At 38.9% G+C, this 21069-nt stretch overlaps 3 long non-coding RNA genes across 4 annotated transcripts; 1 reads left to right on the forward strand and 2 right to left on the reverse strand.

Annotated features, from left to right (window-relative positions):
- Positions 1 to 4034: 4034 nt before the first annotated feature.
- Positions 4035 to 5797, reverse strand: LOC110216299 (uncharacterized). Its single transcript, XR_013486174.1, has 2 exons — positions 4303 to 5797; positions 4035 to 4182 (listed from the first exon to the last, which is right to left on the reverse strand). It is a non-coding gene; the product is annotated as an uncharacterized LOC110216299 (long non-coding RNA).
- A 3482-nt stretch (positions 5798 to 9279) lies between these two features.
- LOC144456938 (uncharacterized) lies at positions 9280 to 10795 on the reverse strand. The gene is made up of 3 exons (XR_013486168.1): positions 10690 to 10795; positions 10510 to 10606; positions 9280 to 10401 (listed from the first exon to the last, which is right to left on the reverse strand). It is a non-coding gene; the product is annotated as an uncharacterized LOC144456938 (long non-coding RNA).
- A 1464-nt stretch (positions 10796 to 12259) lies between these two features.
- On the forward strand, positions 12260 to 18989 carry LOC144456942 (uncharacterized). Of its 2 annotated transcripts, none has more exons than XR_013486176.1 (2): positions 12260 to 17700; positions 17824 to 18989. It is a non-coding gene; the product is annotated as an uncharacterized LOC144456942 (long non-coding RNA). The 2 variants fall into 2 exon arrangements; XR_013486177.1 differs by having other exon boundaries at positions 17859 to 18989.
- Positions 18990 to 21069: the final 2080 nt, after the last annotated feature.

Consider the following 21069-nt stretch of genomic DNA (forward strand, 5'->3'; position numbering starts at 1 on the left):
CTTCAATTCTTCCAAGAGCTGTCGATACCAAAAAATATAAACATGTGGCTTGATGGGGTCACAGCTTAGCAGCACATTCTGTCCTCTTGCTGTGATCAAGTGTCTTGGGGTCTGGATAACTTTGTCTTCCATATATGCTATTGGTAAATAAGACAGAAAACAGAATAGCCATGTTCATCTTAAGTCAGGAAGGGATTTTGAATTGCAACCACAAGTGCAAGATTTGAAACAAGGGTCTGTTAAGTACAGGAGAGACATTTCCAATCTGTACCCAGGATTCACCTGTTTCTAAGAGGACAAATGGCCATACAGTACAGAGCCTGGTAACTGCCCATGGTGGGATTAGGGCAAGAACAGGTTGCTGTTATATAGAGTAAGAAGAATTTTTGTCAAGCTAAAGATCTGTGGGACTCTTCCAGTTATACTAGGTTGTATCTTTCACTGACGTCAACATCCTCTGCCTTAAATCTTTTCCAACTATCATTGCACCCACTTTTCAACTACTCCAACACTTTCTCGGCAGTGGCTTTACCAGTCCTTTGTTTCATCCTTACCCCTTTCCTATTTATCTTTATCTTCCTCTTGCCTGGCTTTTCCTCCTCCTTACCCCCTATTTTGATTCCCCTCTTATCTAAGATTAAAATTTTATAGATTGTGGGAGGGGTAGACTTCCATCTATCTAGTTCAAACCCTTCATTACACAGATGAAGAAACCTCCACCCACTGGCCATTCTCTTCTTCTTCAAGTATTCGGCAATTAACCTTTCTTCATTATCTGAACAAGAAAGTTAGTTAAATTAGATAAAAGAGTAGTAAAAACTCCACACATTCTAGTGTTTCAAAAGCAACATCCATTTTAGTTCTCCCTCTTCCTACTATAGTAGAATTATATTTGAATTGGCTCTCACATCAGGATAAACTAAAATGAAATTTCAAGCAATTAAGTGAACCTCCTGATCCCAGGAGGAGCTTTGAAGGGGTCAAGTTGAATTAAACATAGCTGGATACTGAAATTTTCAGCTAGTTGCTATAATTCCTTCTCATTGCTCCCCAACTATCAGAAACCTAGATCCCTGTTTTTATTACTTCTGCACTTGTCCTGTTTGTGTGGCTGGGTAGGGTCTCATTTGTTTCTCTGAAGATGTCTGCTTTCCTTTCTTCTAGTTATAACTGGAAAATATCTGCTGGATTTGAGGAAAGCTAGGGTGTGAAAAGGAACCCACCCTGCAGTATCATCTATTCCTCCATTTCTCTGTTGCTAACCTTCACCTTGAAAGACCTGCACAAGAGAAGTTCATTCATCTCACAGGAGCCCTTAGGAAAAGATTACAGGTGTTTCATACTAGGTAGTCACAAATGCTTCCGAAGATGCAGGAAGCCCCCAGGAACAGGTTTATTACATAGGGAAGCTTTACATCTGAGGCTTGTACCACAACGTTCTCATTTCTTCCTTCACAAAAGCATTTGGCAATAAAGAAATATAAGAAATATGTAAAGATCATTTATGAGAATTATGTCATGTTTCAACAGACTTTCTTCATATTTTATGATATTTGAATAATTATATAATGCATACATTATTTAATATATAAAATATAAATTATTTAATTATCTCCTTTAGGTTGATTTTGTATATGAAATAAAGTGTCAATTTTTGTTTAGTTGTATTTTCATTTACCTGCTTCTCTGCATATTCATATATGTACATAAATATATAATACATACATAAACATGAACGCATACATACACATATGCACATATATATTACATATATAAACATGATGTATGCATGGAAATCTGGCCTTTGAGCCAGAAAGAGCTAGGTTCCAGTCCCACTGCTAACATATACTGATTGGGTGACTCTTCAGTGAAATCACAAGTACGTATGAATATATACATATACATATATGTACACATAAACATACACATAAGTATATATGTGTTAGCTAGGTGGTGCAATGGATAGAATGCCAGGTGTGGAGTAGGGAAGACACATCTTCTTAAGTTCAAACCAGGCCTCAGACTGTGTGACCCTCGGGAAGTCACTTAACCCTATTTACCTCAGTTCTTCATCTGTAAAATGAGCTGGAAAAGAAAATGGCAAACCATTCTTTGCCAAGAAGTCTTCAAATGTAGTTGTGAAAAGTTGGATACAAATGAAATGACTGAAAGACAACAAAAAAGTATAGATGTGTGTATATATGTGTGTGTATATATATATATTTGTGTTAAGTATTATGAATTGTGTGCCCCCAGCTTTTTAGTAGCACAGAAACCTTATGGTTTCTGAATTGTTCTTCCTCCCCCAAGGTGGTTAAATTCCCAAACTCTAGTACTTAACTCTTCTTCAGCAGAACCTAGAACTTCAGCAATGTACAAACCTTGTAGTTATTGACAGCCTACATATCCCTCTCCATACACACACCTAATAGCTAAACTCCCGGAGAGTTCCCTTCCCACTCCCCACCCATATTCCAATATGCACAAAACTTTCTAGTCACAGCCATGTCTATGAAGACTAGTTGAGAAGACTACAAGGATTGGTGTCAAAAAGAGAATGACACAAGGAGCTGCTCTCACCAACAGATCTGGGGTACAGGCTCATTGGAGAGTAACTAAAGAAAATCCCAGATGGGCACTAGGCTTCTGTGATGTGTGGTCATTTGTTTCTTGGACATCAGTAAATTCTGAGAACGGCTTGCCAGATTCTAGCTCCAAACTTTTCCCTACTAGTTTCAATGCCAACCTTCCACCTAGGCTTCCCTCTGCTTCCCATTCATGGTTCCTATGATTATCAAGGGAGCCAGAATCATCCTTGATTCCCAGATACCTGATCACAGGGATGGGTCAAGCAGAAACACTAAGATGTGAACAGGATGTGGTGTATAACATCACGTATTAGTTTGATATAAGGCAAAGCTTCCTTACAATTAGAGATATCCAGAAATGTAATGGCAGCTATCTTCTGAGCAGAGGATAATGTGTCCCCAGATATAGATATAGGCTATCACTGCCCAAAATGTAACACCAAGTCAACTGTTTTTGTTGTCAACACATATGCATGATAAAGAAAGGGATGTAGGCTAGATGGGTGGAGAATACTGACCTTACCTCCCTAGGTTCCCTTTTGTCTTGGCCCAAATACATTTGTAATTAAGCCAAAGAAGATTTGGGGATTATACTAGAATGCTCACACTAAACAGACTTCACTTCCAGCCTAGACCTAGAAGTCTAAAGGGACAGACACAGTCTTAATGTGGAGGCACTAACTTTGCTTTTGTTAGATGGATATAATGAGTAGAACTAAAGAACTATAGCTTACTTATATTAGGGCAGGTTCCAACCTCTGTGCCCAAGTAGACTGAAGGCCTAGTAAGGCAGGAACCACAAGCACAGCAGAACCATATGATGCCCTTTGAGGAGCAAGTAGAGCTGCCACCATGCTCAATGAGTACCAAGCCTAGTAGAAACATGGCCCCACAAGTGACAGGCTCTGCAAGCCCAGTGGAGCAATTTTCCCAGAAGAGATGCCATGCTTGGTGAAGGGCTGATCATTTGATAGCAGTCTAGTAACATCATCAGACATCATCATCATCTTGATGCAAGGAGGTATGAGTAGCACCCTTATCCCATACATACAAAGTTACTTTATAAGATTTCATGGCCCATTAAGGGATTTATGGCATATTCAAAATATCTGCAATTCATGCCAGAACATGATAAATACTAGAACAGTGGTTTAGCTCATAGCTTTCTCAAACTAGTAAGAGTTTCCTGTGTTGGTGGAAGGGTAACAAGTGCCAGGAAAATTCAGCACCTCAGAGTTGCAGTAAGAGATGAAGGAGGTTTCTGCATGGAGAAGAGCTAACTTTGCCTTACTGTGTCTGCTGCTGGCACAGAAATAAAAAGATGTTTGTTTGGTTCTGGATGACTGTATGATGAGAGCAAAGGTCTCCTTTATCCGAGAGACATCATATCCCTCAGAAATGTCTCCTTTCTCAGTGCTATCTTTTGTTCTTGAGAAATAAATGAGCTGAAGCCCCTGGCCCTGGTCCTGGCGGTACCAGTACATGCTTTCATGTCCCAAATTCTGTTCACAATTCAGTGTCACATTCTGTCCTATTCCTGTGATTAGATTTCTTGGAGTTTGGATGATTCTGGCATCTTTGGTATCCATGGAACCTATGGGGGAAGCAGAAATAATCCACAGACAGAGATTGACACTGAATCTCTCAGGGATAGGATTTCAATCAGAATCAAAAAAGTCTGAGGAAGTATTTCCCATCAGCGTCTAGGACTTACCTGATCCCAGGAAACAAATGACCACACCCCAGAGAAGCCTGGTGTCCATGGTAGAATCAAGGCAACAAGGGAGCAGCTTCCTAGAACAGAGCTCTGGCTCCTGGAGAGGGGGTAGAAAACTGGCTGAGCTCTGGGGCGCCCCTAGCTTACCACAGAGGATTCAGAATTAACACACCTTCTAAAACCTTGTAGCTGAACAAGTCTTCCCAAGGGGAGCTGGAGTATCTCCTAGAAAGGGGGAAGAAATCAGAATAGCAGCATTGCTGTTAGGTCTGTAGGTGTGGTTATGATTTAGGAGCTAGCAGGAATCCTGGTGGTATTCAAATTTAGGATCATTGAAGAAATTGTGTTTCTGTGTATGGAGGAGGCGAGAGTTATTTTATTACACTTCTGAGTTGAGACAGGTTTTACTATTTACTTTCTGCACTTTCTTTGCCTAATTTTCAAAATGGGAGGAGGGTTACACTAGACAGTGTCATGGCACAGACTGTCTCCCACACTTGGAATGTAGTGTGTCCTCCCTTCTGCCTCTTTGAATCCCTAATTTCCTTCAAAACTAGGGTCAAATGCCACCTTTCTTAATCCCCCCCACCTGCTAGTGTTTCTCCTTGGCCCCAGTTGCCTTGTACTGTACTTCTGATGTGTGTGCATATGTATACATTCATTTATGTATGTATCTTCACATACATATATACATGATATGTAAATACATACATAGGTAGATATATAAGTTATTGCATGCATTTATATGTCACATCATAGCTACTAATAATTTGTTGCTTTTGTTCAGTTGTTTCTGACTGACTCTTTGTCTATACTGTCCATGAAGTTTTCTTGGCACAGATACTGGAGTGGTTTGCCCCTTCCTTCTTCAGTGGATCAAGGCAAATAGAGGTTAAGTGCGTTTCCCTGGCTCACACAGTTAGTGTCTAAGGCCAGATTTGGACTCAGGTCTTCCTGACTCCAGGCCCAGAGCTCTATCCACTGAGCCAGCCACCTACCTGCCTCCAGATCTTATGGTACCTCTCCTTTTTAGCATGATCTTTCAAATATCACTGATAGTGGCCCAGCAATCACAGAACACAGAACACAGGAAGGAAACACAGGAAGGAAACACAGGAATCACACACATAGAACCCAAATACATAATTCATCTAGGCCTGGTGACCTGAATCTTTCAAGGGCAGCTTGGTTCTCTCTTACTATTTCCTTTCTCATCTTGGGTACCAACTTCTTTCCTTCCCAATATGAAGTTCATTTTCCTTGGCAAAGCAAATGGCAATAAAATAAGAAATAAGCATCTGGACTTCTCTCTTGTCAGTTATGATCCCGTCATCGAGTTGGAGAACACTGACCTTCCCTGTTGGATTCCTTTTTCTCCAAAGATACCTTTAAAAAAAACCTAGCTTTTTCATTCCTTCCTCATGATTGGTAGAGAGAAGGAAGGGAGACACTCCCCTCCCCTTCTCTCTCTCCCTACTAGTCTCACTCCACATCTTCTATGAACATTGACTACCTTGAGCTTCTTAGAGCTCAACTTTTTAAATTTATTTAAGGGAGGCTGGTTAATTTGTTTTCTCAGCCAATCACTTCTTCACTCAATCAGATAGGTTTTCACATCTAATAAAGGGATCACAGGACATTAGACCTTGCTAAGATATTTAAACCTCATGATGTATGACTGCATTCTGTGACTGCATCAAGTCACTTGGAGGAAGTAGAGAGCTTCCTTTACACAACTGATCAACAAACATTTATTAGTTTAATATTATGGAATAAGCCAGGATTGGGGAAATCTGTGGCTTCAAGGCCATATGTGGCCTTTTAGGTCCTCAAGTGTGGCCCTTTGACTCAATTCAAACAACACAGAACAAATCCCCTTAATAAAAGGATTTCTTCTGTAAAACTTCTGTAAAAATTTTGATTCAATCAAAAGGCTGCACCCAAGGACCTCAAAGGCCACAGATTCCCCATCCTTGGTAAGCATTAGGCAAGGGAAATAGACAAAAGTGAAATGCTTCCATAGCATTCATTGTATCATAATTGGGAGTGGGGATGGCAAGTAGTGATAACAGTCACATATATAAGTATTTATAAAACATGCATAACCCATTGGGGCAGCTAGGTGGTACAGCACATAGAATGCCAGGGAGTCAGTAAGTCAGGAAGACTCATCTTCCTGAGTTCAAATCCGGCCTTAGACACTTATTAGCTATATGACCCTGGGCAAGTCACTTAAACCTATTTGCCTCAATTTCTTCATATGTAAAATGAACTAGAGAAGGAAATGGCAACCACTCCAGAACTTCTGCTAAGAAAACTGCAAATGAGGTCACAAAGGGTCAGACACACATGAAAAGCAATGACCGGCAATGACAACAAGGAAAGGCTGGTGGTGCACAGAGCAGAGACATAAAGGTAATAGTCTTGGAGGAGACCTGCTAGGAAACTATGCAATAAGTGGCATTTGAGATGAATCTTGAAGAAATCTTTAAGATGAATCTTGTAACTGCAAGATAATAGAAGCGATTAGGAAGAATATTCCAGATAGCTAGTGTAAAATCACTAAGTTGGGAGATGGAGTGTTATGTATAAGGAAAACCAAGAAGCCTGGTTTGATTGGACTGCAGATTGCATAGAGCAGAGTATAATGTATCCTGAATAATTCACACGCTTTAAAAAATAGCTCTATAGAATTTAAGGACATGTCATGAAGGGGGGTCAAAAAACAAGTGATTCAAAATGTACTACTGACCCCTTGTGTAGAGAGCAGGACATGACGAGACTGAGTGTGAGAATGAGAAAGAGCAGTGAGAGAGGGTTTGGGAAAGGGAATAGAGTGGCGAGAAATGAACCAAACATGAATAGTGAGGTTATGTTTTATCCAGACAATGTGAAATGATAGTATCTGTAGTTTGAAGATAGGTAATCATGCATTAATTAATTTTTCCCTTTATAATGTATCAAGGCAATTTTTCATCATCATCTCCCTTAATCTCTTTGACAGCCAGCCCTCTGAAGACAATTAAAAATTGTATTATTTTGGAGTTGGAAGAGGATTTGAAGATATTTCAGTCCAAATCTCCTTTTTGGCAGTGGAGGAAACTAGGCTCAGACACATAAGATGACTTAACAAGATAATGTAAGATAATGTCTGTCAGTGTGTGATCTGGGGTCCTGGGTCGTTTTAAGGAGCCTAAGAAGAAAGCTGTTTTATAATAATTCTAAGACATTTTAATTTCGATGGTACATGTTGATATTTACCTACATGCATAAAATATATTCTCATTAATTTTTAAGAGTATAAAAGGATTCTGAGACCCCAAAGCTTAAGAATCTCTCTGTTCTAAATTTATTCTGGATTTTTCCACCTCTTAGTAACTACAAGCTGCTTCTCCCATTAGTGAGTTCTTCTTGGGGTGCCATTTTAAGGAAGTACCTGGGCTGGCTTGCCTTCATTCCTTTCCAATTCTGCTTTTGACTCCCTAGATTTCACCTCCATGGATAGTTTCCCCTCCTCCCTGCCCCCCCAAACACCCCACTCTTACCTCTCCCACCCTACTTTAGCTCCTTTTTCCGTGGGGTCTTCTGCCATTAAAATGTAAACTCCTTAAGAGAAGGAACTCTCTTTCTTTTTGTTTGTATTTATATCCCTAGTACTTAACACAGTACCTGGAATGAGGTATGTGCTTAATAAATGCTTTTGACTAAAGTATGGACTAATTACCTGACTAGTTATGGTTGAATTAAAGGAAGATTTCCTAACCCTCTTCACTCCTGCCTTTTCACTAAGCAGTGCTATCATTGTTAGCATAATAAGTCTTACTTTGACACTTGGATGTATCTATGCTCTCCTTTATGTGGATTCATTTTCCCCATCCCACCCCACCACTGGTGCAGATTGTAACATATTCATAACTTCTGACCACATGTAATTTTTTCCCATGACCTCTAATAAATACTATGTAGAATCTCTATGGAACAACTCATTAGAAATTTTAGTGTTTTAGGTGTACCAGTAGAGTACTTCACATGATGTCTGTTATCTCAACTCTTAAACATGGCCAGTCTACCTCCTTTTTTGGGGGAACAGGAAGTAGCAGGAAATCAGAGTTAAATGACTTTTCCAGGTTCACATAGCTAGCAAATGTCAGGGGATAGATTTGAACTCAGGACTTCCTGACTCCAGGGCCGGTGTTCTTTCCACTGGACAGCCTAGCTGCCGGGGCCCCCTTTTTCTGATAATGTGTTCATGATGATGTATTTTATGGTACTTCTTACTTGCAAATCTTCAGTGTTCATATGCTAAAGCCTACTTATGCACATCAAGGTTTTTCCATTGCTCTCTGGGTCTTCTGGAATTTTACTTCTTCAAAGAATATGGTGTTTCATTATGCCTAGCCATATTGTATCATCTGAAGAATGTTTGTGTTAAAAAGAAAGTGTGTGTGTATTTGTGTGATAAGAGGAGTTAGCAATCATTGATATTTCTGCATTAAATGAAACCCATCCTATTATCAATTTTTCAGTCTTGTGCCTAGGTCATTGTTGTATCTATAGCAACAATTCTCAACTTCTTTTTTGGCCTCAGGAGCCCTTTACACTTTTGAAAATTTTTATGCTTTTAAAAAAATATTGAATACCCTAAAGAGCTTTTGTTTATGTGAGTTATATCTATGAATATGTACCATATTAGAAATTTCAGCTATTTGGAAATATCTACTTATTAATTCATTCAAAATAATAAGGCCATTACATAGTAACATAAAATATACAATTTTATGCAAAATAACAATGTTTTCCAAAACAAAACAACTAGTGGGAAAAAAGGTAATGATTTTCTTTTTTTGCATATGTTTCCAATATCCTGCTTAGTGGAAGATGGCTATACTCTCATATCTGCTTCTGCAGTCAGTCTATTGTGATGTGTTGTTTCAGTTGAAGTATATGAAGAAAATCCAGCTTCATACAGATATGTAGTTGAAAAACAGAGGAGCTTTTTAATGGATGAATAGCGTCTTTGTGTTATTGTGACAATAATTTTGATCTCAAGGGTACCCTAAAAATGTTTTAAGTGCCCCCAAAGATCCAGGGGCCACACTTTAAGAAATACTGGTCTACAGTACTTATACATACTTTGATATTTTAACAGTCGAATGATCTCATCAATATTGGTACTGACTCCAGTGGTACAGATCATAACCACTGCGTTTGGCACATATAGGTACATAAAAAATCCTCATTGACTGATTAAGTGATTTCAGTACTCTTGTGGCATTCTCACTGTGCCAGCTGCCTTATGACATTTATAATTCTCTAGGAAATTTTAATAATCACAGTCAATATCAATCCCTTATTCTATTACTAATGTTTCAGAATCAAGAGCTTATTTAGACAGGCCAGAATGAAGCTTTTAATATTACATACATATTCAGTATATTCTTCTCATCTTTATTCAGTCTCATGATTTGATGTTCATTTTGATCTCTGTTGTAATAAGTTCATGGTCTAATTACACTCAGATATCTAGGTAAGAAATGACTTCCATGTCAATCGCCAGTTGTTACTGGGTATTTACAAACCCTTCCCTATGTTGAAGCATAAATTAGGACCTTTGTGAAGGATAGGGACATAAGACTTCCATAATTAGCATTTCCCCCCACAGTATGTGTTTCTAGCAAAAATAACTTCCTGTGTTAGAGAAGTATGATGAAAGCAGAAAAAATCAACACTTCAGGATTGTACAAGGTGAAGACGGTTTATGTATGGAGAGGAACTGGCTTTGCCTTACTGTGTCTTTACTGCTAGCACAGAGATACAAAGATGTTTGGTTGATTCTGGATGACTGCAGAATAAGATGAAAAAGCTCCATCTTTTCCCGAGTGACGTTGTATCCCTCAGGAATGTCTCCTTTCTGAATATCATCTTTTAATGGAGAGTAATAAATGAGTTGAAGTCCTTGGCCCAGATCTTGTCTATACCAATACATGGCATTATGGCCCAAATTCTGTTCACATTTTAGTGTCACTTCCTGTCCCATTCTTGTGACTATGTGTCTTGGGCTCTGGGTAATTCTTGCATCCTTCGCATCCATGGGACCTATGGTAGAATCAGAAAGAAGTCTACAGAGGGCACTGATATTGAAGTTCCCAAGGAAAAATTGGAGTCAGAACTTGACAAGCCTAAGATGAAATCTCCCTCTCTCACCTGTTCCCAGGAAATAAATGATGACAGACCAGAAGAGCTTGGTACTCATGGTAAGATCAGGTCAGGAATTCAGCTCCTTTCCCACTCACTATTCTGTCTAAGAAGAAAGCAGATTGAAGAAAGTGGAGCTCTGGAGCTCTCCATCATTCAATTCACAAGCTTTAGCTTTAAAACCTTTACCTTACTGAAGTTCAACATGTCCTTCATAGATGAGCAGGAACAGTCCACAGAGGAGGAGAATGAATCATAATTTCTAGGCTAGAGTTACTTTCAGAAGAACACCATTTGCTTTTAAAGGTCTGTAGGTGGGGTTATGATTTGGGTACTCATGACATCATCAGTTATTGTGGTGGTGACCTTGCTTGGTTATTTTAGGTAACACACTCCATTGTTCTGGGCCTTAGTTTTCTTATCCATAAAAGATGGGTGTGGAACAAGATGCTCTCTAAGAGCCCTTCTAGAGCTAAGTCTTGAGTCTAGGATGGCAAAGTATTATTGTTAACTTGTTTTCATATCCCTTTTTCTCAAGGATGAGTTAATAAGGACTGTTCCGTAGTAAAGTAGTGATTGATTAGGCTTTGATTTCAAAGACTTTTCCATGGGCAGCTAGGTGGTGCTGTGGTTAGAGCACTGGCCCTGGAGTCAGGAGGACCCGGGTTCAAATCTGGACTCACACACATAATACTTCCTAGCTGTGCGACTCTGGGCAAGTCACTTAACCCCAACTGCCTCACTTAAAAAAAAAAAGACTTTTCCTCTCTAACCTGGAAGACTGAAAAACACTTCGTGAAAATTTAGTTCTCTAAAGGACACGAGTCTTTGTTACACAAGGATTTTTTTTATTATATTTTTTAAAATTCTGGACTCTACATGCAACAAATAAAATGGGCATTTTCATTTACATACTTAAAGAAACAAATTATAAAACTTCAAATTGCTATTACTTACACCTTGATTTTCTTTTAAAATATATAATTATTTCAGTATTTATTTTTCAAAGCTGTTTTTTTCTTCCTGTTCTTCCTTTTTACTCTTCTGTACATTAAAAAACTGGTACTCTGACCCTCCTTTTTCTAATTCTTCCTTTCTCTATCTCTCTTCTGTCCTTCCTTCCTTTTCTATGCCTTTATACTCTTCACTGTCCCAGAACTTCACCTGAAAAAAGAAAAAAAAACCCTTGTAACAAATATACATAGTTAAACAGAATACATATCCACACTGGCAATGTCTAAAAAATATATATAGTGTATTTCTCATCCTGAGTCTCTCAAGTTTCTGAAAAGAGGCAAGTAGAATGTTACAAGTGCTTGATCCATTTATCAGAGTTCTTAAGACTTTCAAAGTTGTTTTTATTTACAATTATGTTGTCATTGTGACAACTGTTTCCTTTGTACCACTTTTTCTTCACTAGGTGTCAGTTCACGTCATTTTGATGGAACAAAAGTCTAGCCAACGAAGTCCTGGGAGCATGTACATATGGTCAAAGAAAAGGTCTTGGGGCAGTTGGTGGCACAGTGGATGAAGCACTGGCCCTGGAGCCGGGAGGACCTGAGTTCAAATTTTGTCTCAGATACTTGATACTTACTTAGCTGTGTGACCCTGGGCAAGCCACGTAAAATAAAACAACGGAGAGAGAGAGAGAGAGAGAGACAGAGAGAGAGGGAGAGGGAGAGGGAGAGGGAGAGGGAGAGAGAGAGGGAGAGGGAGAGGGAGACGGAGAGGGAGAGGGAGAGGGAGAGGGAGAGGGAGAGGGAGAGAGAGAGAGAGAGAGAGAGAGAGAGAGAGAGGGAGAGAGAGAGAGAGAGAGAGAGAGAGAGAGAGAGAGAGAGAGAGAGAGAGAGAGAGAGAGAGAGAGAGAGAGAGAGAAGGTCTTTTGGCTGTATACAAGGTACTTACTCCAAGACTGTTACACTTCCACTACAGTAATTAAAAAAAAAAGACAAAGATAACAATCGCAATCTCAGACAAAGTAGAAGCAAAATTAGACCAAATTAAAAGACATAGGAAGGGAAATTACATTTTGCCCAAAAGGCAACATATAAAATAATACCACACAAATCATCAGTATTTCTGAATATTATCAATAAAATCCAGCAGGCAGGCATGGAAGAGAAATTGCATTTAAAATAACTATAAACAGTTTGAAATACTTGGGAGTCAACCTCCTGAGATACAGGAATTCTATTACAAAACGGTTTTACACAAATAAGGATAAATCTCAACAACTTGAAAAATATCAATTGCTCGTGGGTAGGCTAAGTTAAAATAATCAAAATGACGATGCTACCTAACTTAATGTGCTTATTCAGTGCTTTGCTAATAAAACTAGCAAAAATTTACTTTATAGAGCTAGAAAAAAGAGTAACAAAATTCCTGTGGAAGAACAAAATATCAAGAATATCAGGACAATCAATTTTTTAAAAATAAGAAAGGAGTCTAGGTGCCAGATCTCAAACTATATTACAAAGGTGTAATTTTCAAAAAAAAAAATGGAATTTGGTAAGAAATAAAGACATTGATTAGTGGAACAGATTAGACATACAATATTCAAAAGCAAAGGGACAGAGTAAACTAGTGTTTGATATATCCAATGATCCATTCTATTGGGTCGACAAACCACTATTTATCAAAAACTGTTGGAAAAACTCAAAAGCAGTGTGGTAAAATCTATGTATAGAACAATATCTCAAACCATATCAAGATAACCTCAAAATAAGTACATGATTTAGACATATTGAGTATTATCATAAGGAACTTAGTGGAACATGAATGAATTTATCTGTCAGTTCTATGGATAGGGGAAGAGTTTATGATCAAACAGGAGAGAGAAATTCACAGGAGGTAAAATGTACAATATTGATTATGTAAAATTTAAAAGTTTTGCGCAAACAAAACTAAAACAGTTACATTAAAAAAAGTAGGAAGTTGAGGGGGAATTTTTGTAGTTAGTTGCTCTAATTAAGGTCTCATTTCTAAGATATATGGGGAATTGAGTCAAATATACAAGAAAAATCCAATTTCTTAATTAAAAAATGATCAAAGGATATGAATAGATAGTTTTCACAGGAAGAAATGTAAGTATTGATAATCATATTTTTAATATGCTCTAAATCACTAATTAGTTAATAATTAAAATTAAAATAACTGTGATACTACCTCATACCCATCACATTGGCTAAGATAACAAAAAAAGGAAACTGAGAAATGCTGCAGGTCTGTGGGAAAGCAGATACTCCAATGTTCATGGAGTTGTGAATTAATCCAACCATTCTAGAAAGCCATTTAGAACTAAAAATTTATTAATTACACATACCATGAGAGACAGCAATGCTCCCACTAGAACTATACTTCAAAGAGATAAAAGAAAAGAAAAAAGAATCCATATATAAAGATATATTTATAGCAACTCTTTCTGTAAGGGCAAAGAATTGGAAATTGAGAGGATGCTTGTCAATTTGGGAATGGTAGAACATGTTATGATTTATGAATATAATGGAATACTACAGTGCTGCAAGAAAGAATGAAAGAAAAGGTTTCAGAAAAACCTTGGAAGATTGACATGAGCTGGAGCAAAATGAAATGAACAGAACCAGAAGAATTTATACAATAACAGCAATATTGTGAAGATAATAAACTTTGAAAAATATGGTACCACACTAATCAAACAAAATTCTGAAGGACTCATATTGAAACATTCTATTTACTTCCAGATAGATAGCAGATGGTCTCAAAGTGCAGGGCAAAGCATCAGTATATTTTTGGCCATGGCTAACACAGGAATTTGTTTTGTATGACTATACATATTTGTAATGGGTTTTGTTTTTCTTGCCTTCCCTATATGTGGGGGAAGTGAAGGGGAGGAGGACAGAATTTGAACCTGAAAAAAAATGAAATTGAATTTAAGAAAAAAATAATCAAAAAGTGAACCACAGTGCTTCATGCTGTGAGAAGCACTGGCAAATGGTTATATTTTACATATGTGTGTGTGTGTGTGTGTGTGTGTGTGTGTGTACACTTCTTATTATTCTACTTTTTTATGTTTATAGTAAAATTTTCCATCTGTTAATAAATGTCCTTACTTTGAACTATGATCGTTCTATGATTGTTGCTATGAATGTATGATGGTTCATACACAAGAAAGAATGGGATCTTAGCATCACTAGGCATCCTACTGTGTCAGCATTGGGTCCCAGAATTCTCAGGCTCTGGAGTTAATTCCTAGTGATGTTGGCACCTCCAAGAATTAAGAACATTTTATCTGGAGATCCAGATTAGAAATTTAGAGCAAGAGTAGCTATATTCTTCTCAAACTCCATGAAATAAAATTTTAGTGCACTTGAAAATGTGGGATGATTGTTAGGGAATCAGCTAGAAGGAAGAAAGGAAGGAAACACCCATTTATTAAGTACCCACTATATGCCTGGCAACATGATAAGCACTACAAAAATATTATCTCATTTTATCTGCCCAACAACCCTTGGTTTGGGGGAGGGGAGGAGTTATTATTATACTAATTTTACAGTTGAAGAAACTGAAGTAGACAAAAGATAGGTAAATGAGCTGCCCAGGGTCACATGGCTAGTAAGTGGTTGAGGGTGAATTTGAACTCAGGTCTTCCTTACTCCAGGACCAATGTTCTCTCTCCTGGACCACCTAGCTGCTACTAGATTGGTAGTATTGTTTTAGGTGGGAGTCTAGAATAAAGTCTGTGGAACTGAGGCATCTGAACTCAAGACTTACCTCTGAAACTGTACCTTGAACATAAGTTTAGATGACTTTAATTGCCATATGTATATTCTCAACCTTTTCATCCTTAAATCTTTAGTAATGTAACTTGTCAGAAAATACATGGATAATGGTTTTCTAGGAGAGGAGCCTTGGGAGAGAGGGGGAGGCTCTCTTTTCTTGAGGCTTTAGTTACAGAATGTGCTTGGAGGGTCACACATTCACTCATGCAGATGGGTTCTGGGCATATACAAAGAAGATATACACAGAGTATACAGATGGCCAGAGCCTGTGAGTGACCATAGTAATTCTCACCTCCAATACTATGGAGTAGCTGATGTCCTTTCGAGATATCTTTGTGTTCTTCCTACACTGGGTATAGTATCTCTACTGGGCATTAGATCATCTTTTACTTGGCATTGCTCAAGCATTGCATCTTTGCTTGGCACTGGTGTGTTGGTTATCTCTACAATCCATCTGCAACAGTTTGGTTAGCAACTGCTGGTCTTCATCTATTCAATCTCTTTGTGTCATTTGCTTCTCTCTGCTGCTATCTGCTGGAGTACAGCAGCAAGTTCACATCCACCTTGAAAAGGATGACTAAAGTTCTTTTAGTCCCTATACCCTGAAAGGCCACAAAAGCTCCGCTGCCTTGGTCTTGAGTTCAGAGGACTCCTATGATCTCATACACTGGAGCACTCATGATGAGTTAGCTAGAATAGGCTTTATTGAACAACACATCCACATGGAGAGACATGAGAAATTTCTAGATAGCCCAAACTACTCATGGCATAGTTTCTGGCCCTAATCATTTCTAAAACTTGAAAATGGACAGGAAGTTTGCTCTAGAGTAGGGGATCTGAATTATTTTTGTGTCTTGGACTGCTTTGGCATTTGGTGAAGTTTCTGAAACCCTTCAAGAGGGTCAAGTGGACAGAGTGCTGGTCCCAAAATCAGGAAGAGCTGAGTGCAAATTTGGCCTCAGAAACTAGCCATATGATTCTGGGCAACTCACATAACCCTATTTATCATAGTTTTCTTATCTGTAAAATGAGCTGGAGAAGCAAACGGCAAATTACTCCAGTATGTTTGCCAAGAAAACCCCCAGAAGCGGTCACAGGAAGTTGGACATTACTAAAAATGACTCAGTAGCAACAACAACTGGATCCCTTCCCAGAATGTTTATAAAATGCATAAAATGCCTTCCAAAGGCAGCCAATAATATTGCAGTAGGCATAAAATACATTTGTTCAAAGTTTAGGGACCCTAGTTTAAGAACACCTGCTCTATAGGAAGGAGCTGACAGACCTATCCCATTTGGAGACAAAGGACAGCCTCAGGTATGAGGGGTATATGTCTAGGAGTGTGCTCACAAAAGTTATATCTGAGGCAGTCTTTTGTTGAGATTTAAAGGGGGTTCACATAAGGATTTGATAGGAAAGTCATTGTCTGTACCAGTTCATTCACAAGGACCTCTAGGCACCTTAAATGGAGAAACATAAGCCTGGGAGCAAGGATTGGCAAGATGAGTACAACAGAAGAAGGACCCCAGGGCAGCATCTGTTCCCAACAAGGGCAGTGTCTGTGTCTACCAAAATGGTTTGGGGGAACATGGAAGGGCTAAACCCAGGGCTGCTGTCTTAGATTCTATTTGGATAGTTTCCAGGCCTTTGCAGGAAGAAAGGGAAGCACACAATGGTCCTGAGAGAAGCTACCCCTTGGACTTGGCCCATCATTTTATTGAGCTGCTCTTGATCACTAGAGGCACCAAGGTTGCTCAGGGATGCTAAAGTCAACCAGGTGCTTTACATGAAGGGGAGGAGGTCGCATTCATATGCAGTTGATGTCAAACCTCTGATATCACAGACTGGGAGAAGTCAATTAGCAAATGATAAGATGACAACCTGAGAGGAGATAGAATCATACTCCCTACCATCTCCAAACAGAGGGTTCCCTGCCCCCCACCATTGTTATACCACTGAAGGAGACAAAGAAGCATAAGAAGAAAATGCAGTATGAATGAATGCAATTTGGTGGGTTTTTTTGTTTTTATTTTGGACTAGCCCTCTGGTTTCAGCAGAGTAAGGCACTTCTAGTGAGGCCCTTCTGCCAATATAGACTGGGATTTTCTAATAAATCAGAGAACTGTGTATCAGACCATTATGAAAGTTGAGAGCTACTAACAAAGGCCTCTAGGGTTTGACAGTCCCTCCTCCCTCTAAAACCTCCCAGTGTGAGCCAAGTTTCTGATGTGGTGACTTCCCTCCCTTCTTTCTTCCTATGCCAGGGCCAGTAGGTTTCTGCACAGCTTGGAGAAGGCTCTGCAAGGCTGTGTCTTTGTTGTTGCTACAGAAGTAGGTGGATGAGTCCTCTGTCTCCACACCGTGGATGGAGTGTCAACTGATCTTTTGATGGTGAATCGGATTTGAAGCGCTGAGGAAGAGATTCATTTGAATTAATCTTTTGGTAAGCAAAATGAAACATTAGCTTGGGTCCTTTGTGGGGCTCCTGTTGGTACCAGTACATGTAATTATGGCCCAAATGTTGTTGACATCTCAGTGTCACCTCCTACTTCACTCTTGTGACCAGGAATCAGGGTGTCTGAGTGATTTCTGCTTCACCAGGGGCTGTGGGAAGGGAAAAAAAGAGACAGAAGTTGCGACACAGAAGTTGGCAGACTTTCGCTTCATCCTCCAGGGAAAGGGAAATCTCTGAACCTCCTCTCTCCAGAAGGACTATTTTCCTTCTCTATCCAGCACTCACCTGCTCCAAGGAGAAACATGGAGACACAGCAAAAGAGTCTGTTGCCCATGTCAGCGTCAGGGCAGGAATGGATTGGGTTTGTAACTCTGAGCTTTGGCCCAAAGATGTAGAAGAAGAGCTCTGGGACCCCTTTGCTTGGAGGGATCATTTCTATTTATGGAACTGTTATTTTCATTGGCTCCCACAAAAGACAGTTTTTTTTTCTTGGTGATGGCATATCAGATGGTTGGCTGTTAGCTTTTATGCCCACCACAAAAGCTTTAGTTGTATTAAATCATCGTTATATGAAACATACTGAAGTCCTTCTTACACTGATTTGGCACAATGGCTGCACCTTCTCAGGCCCAACTTTTGGAGTATGGTAGTAACTACTTTACCGTAGGCAGCAAGGACAGGATATGTGTATAAGTTACTTTATGTTAGACAACGGAGGTACATACAGACAAGAGAAGTGTTTTCTTTTTCCTTTCAAGGCATGTTATACTGGTTTCTTCATCTTAGCTCTTCAGGCTGTCAGAATTTTTTTTTTCTCTCTGTGACCTTAAACAACCCTTTTCTTTCTGGGTCTTGGATGTTAGTTTTCCATGAATTCTAGCAACTATTGGCTTGTCTTTTCTAATCCATCTTGACCATAGCCACATCCATTCCAGACAAATGTACAATTGGGGCAGGATTCTTTTCCAAAAGATTTCAGCCTTTGCCATTGCAAACTACTGGGTTGAGAAAGACAGTTGCGAGCTGTTTTCCAGATACCTGGGTTTCTTGGTAGGGTACTCTTTCTTGGTAGGTTATTATAACAGGAAATGTTTTTATTATAATTTTTTATAGTTTCATTGACTCTAAAGTTAACAAACATTCCCTCAAAAGTATTTCCATATACAAAATAAACCAGAAATGGAAAATTATATATGGAGCCATGACTTACTATTACAGACAGTTTGATTTTTTTAAGGGGAAAAAATAATGTAATAAATTAAACATTTATTTTCAAACCTGTCCTGATTATCTGTTTTTTCTAGTGAATTATCTAGCATTCTCATCTATGTATTTAGTATCTTATATTTGGAGCTGGAAAGTATTCTACAGACAGCCTAACCATTCTGACCCCTTCATTTTATAGAAGAGGAAGGTTGCTGGGGCCATGAGAGGTGGAGTGACTTGCTCCAGGTCACAAAGGTCATTTGGGAGGGAGGGAAAATTTAAAGGCAGGTCCTCTTATTCTAAATCCAGTGCTCATTTAAATTTGAACCACAAGAATAGATTATATGGCGGCTAAGGTCCATTCTAGCACAAACATTCTGTGCATCAACAAAACCCTTCTTTACTAAGTTAAAATTTAAACAAAAGGCAAAACCCTTTTGTCTTGAGGATTTCTGACTACTGGGTGTTTTTTTGTTGTTGTTTTTGTTTTTGCTTAACCCAAAGCCTGAGACCTGCTGGAACTTCTGGGATGACAATTTTGCATGAATTTCTAGGAGCTTCTGCCTTGTATTTTCTAATTTGTCTTGACCATAGTTACATCCATGCTGGATATGTATAAAATAGGGGCAGGATTCTTTTCCAAAGATTTCCAGCCTTGCCATTCATTGCAAACTACTGGATTGAGAAAGATAGTTGCCTCTTCACTTGTGCTTTGGAAGGCAGGAGTTGCTACTTCTTGGGCATATTGTCAACAATCTTGGCCAATTCAATTTCTTAAAAATGATTCCATGGAATTTAAAGGTTTATCAGGGAAGATTGAAAGAGGGGAAAAAACACAATTACATATGTGACTGATCTCTTGTGTGAAGAGCAGGCCAGAGGTGGAGAACCTGTGACCTTAAGGTCACATGTAGCCTTCAAAGTCCTTAAGTGCAGCCTTTTAACACAATCCAAATCTTAGAGAACAAATCCTTTTTTTCTGTAAAATTTAGGTTCAGTCAAAAGATGGCACTTAAAGACCGAGAAGGCCACATGTGGTCTTAAGGCCACAGGTTCCCCCCTCCTGGAGTAGGTTATGATGAGAGAGATGCTGGGCCATAATGACAAATTTCAATAAAAGAAAAAAAGATCAGGAATGGGAATGGAGAGGAATGTAAAAAATCCAAACTGAAGAGTAAAGAAGCATTCTACCCAAGTGATGGGATGGCACAAAACTGATTATTTCTCAGAAGATTGGAACATAGTTATAATGCATTTTTAACTCACCAAAGCACTTTTATTATCTCCTTTTATCTTCTGAGGGGAATCACATATCATACTGTTCAAAGAGAATTTAAAGATCAGTAAGTCCAAACTCCTGTTTGTAAAAAGGCTGACTCTGAGGGTTAAGAGTAAACTGACTTGCATAAGGTCATACAGATAGTTAGGGACAGAGCTGAAGCCCTCCCCACTCATGCCATAGTATTTCCACTAGGCAATGTTCATATATTTGGTCTTAATTTTGTTTGGTGAAGAGTTAAGAGGAGAAGGGGAATCAATAGCATGGAAATGGTTGCTGTGAAAAGAACCCCTTCCTTTCTCCTAACTTTGTGCTCCAAAATTCTATATATCTGTGGTTTGTGATTTGGACAATGTTTCCTTCTCAAAATCTATGCTTAATACCCCTATAATGATCAGGTGTCCACATTAATTCCACAACTATCTGATGATGGGCAGCTAGATGGCACAGTAGACACAACATCAGTCCAGGGATCAGGAGGACCTGAATGCAAATCCAGCTTCAGACACTTACTATCTATGTGGCTCTGGTCAAGTGACTTACTATTAATTGCCTCCTCCCATCTAAAAAAAAAATCCAACACCAATAATATTATGACACCACCACACCTAGGAACATGGTGCCACCAGATTGACTAAGGAGGGCATGCTGGCCAGACTGGCACTGTGGAAAGAGTAATGTATCTGAAGTTAGAAGTCCTCGGTTTGAATCCCAGCTATGCCGCTCACTACTTATGTAATGTTGGACAAGGTTGAGTCAGTCACTTTCCTTCTCTGAGTCTCAGTTTCCTAATCTATAAAATAAAAGAGTTGGACCAAGTGGCTCCAAAGGTGACATCCAGCTCTAAATCCTTGATCCTATGAACAGATCTT

Source organism: Phascolarctos cinereus, unplaced genomic scaffold (assembly GCF_003287225.1).
Source record: "Phascolarctos cinereus isolate Bilbo 61053 unplaced genomic scaffold, phaCin_HiC Scaffold_1;HRSCAF=81, whole genome shotgun sequence".
NCBI lineage: Eukaryota > Metazoa > Chordata > Mammalia > Diprotodontia > Phascolarctidae > Phascolarctos > Phascolarctos cinereus.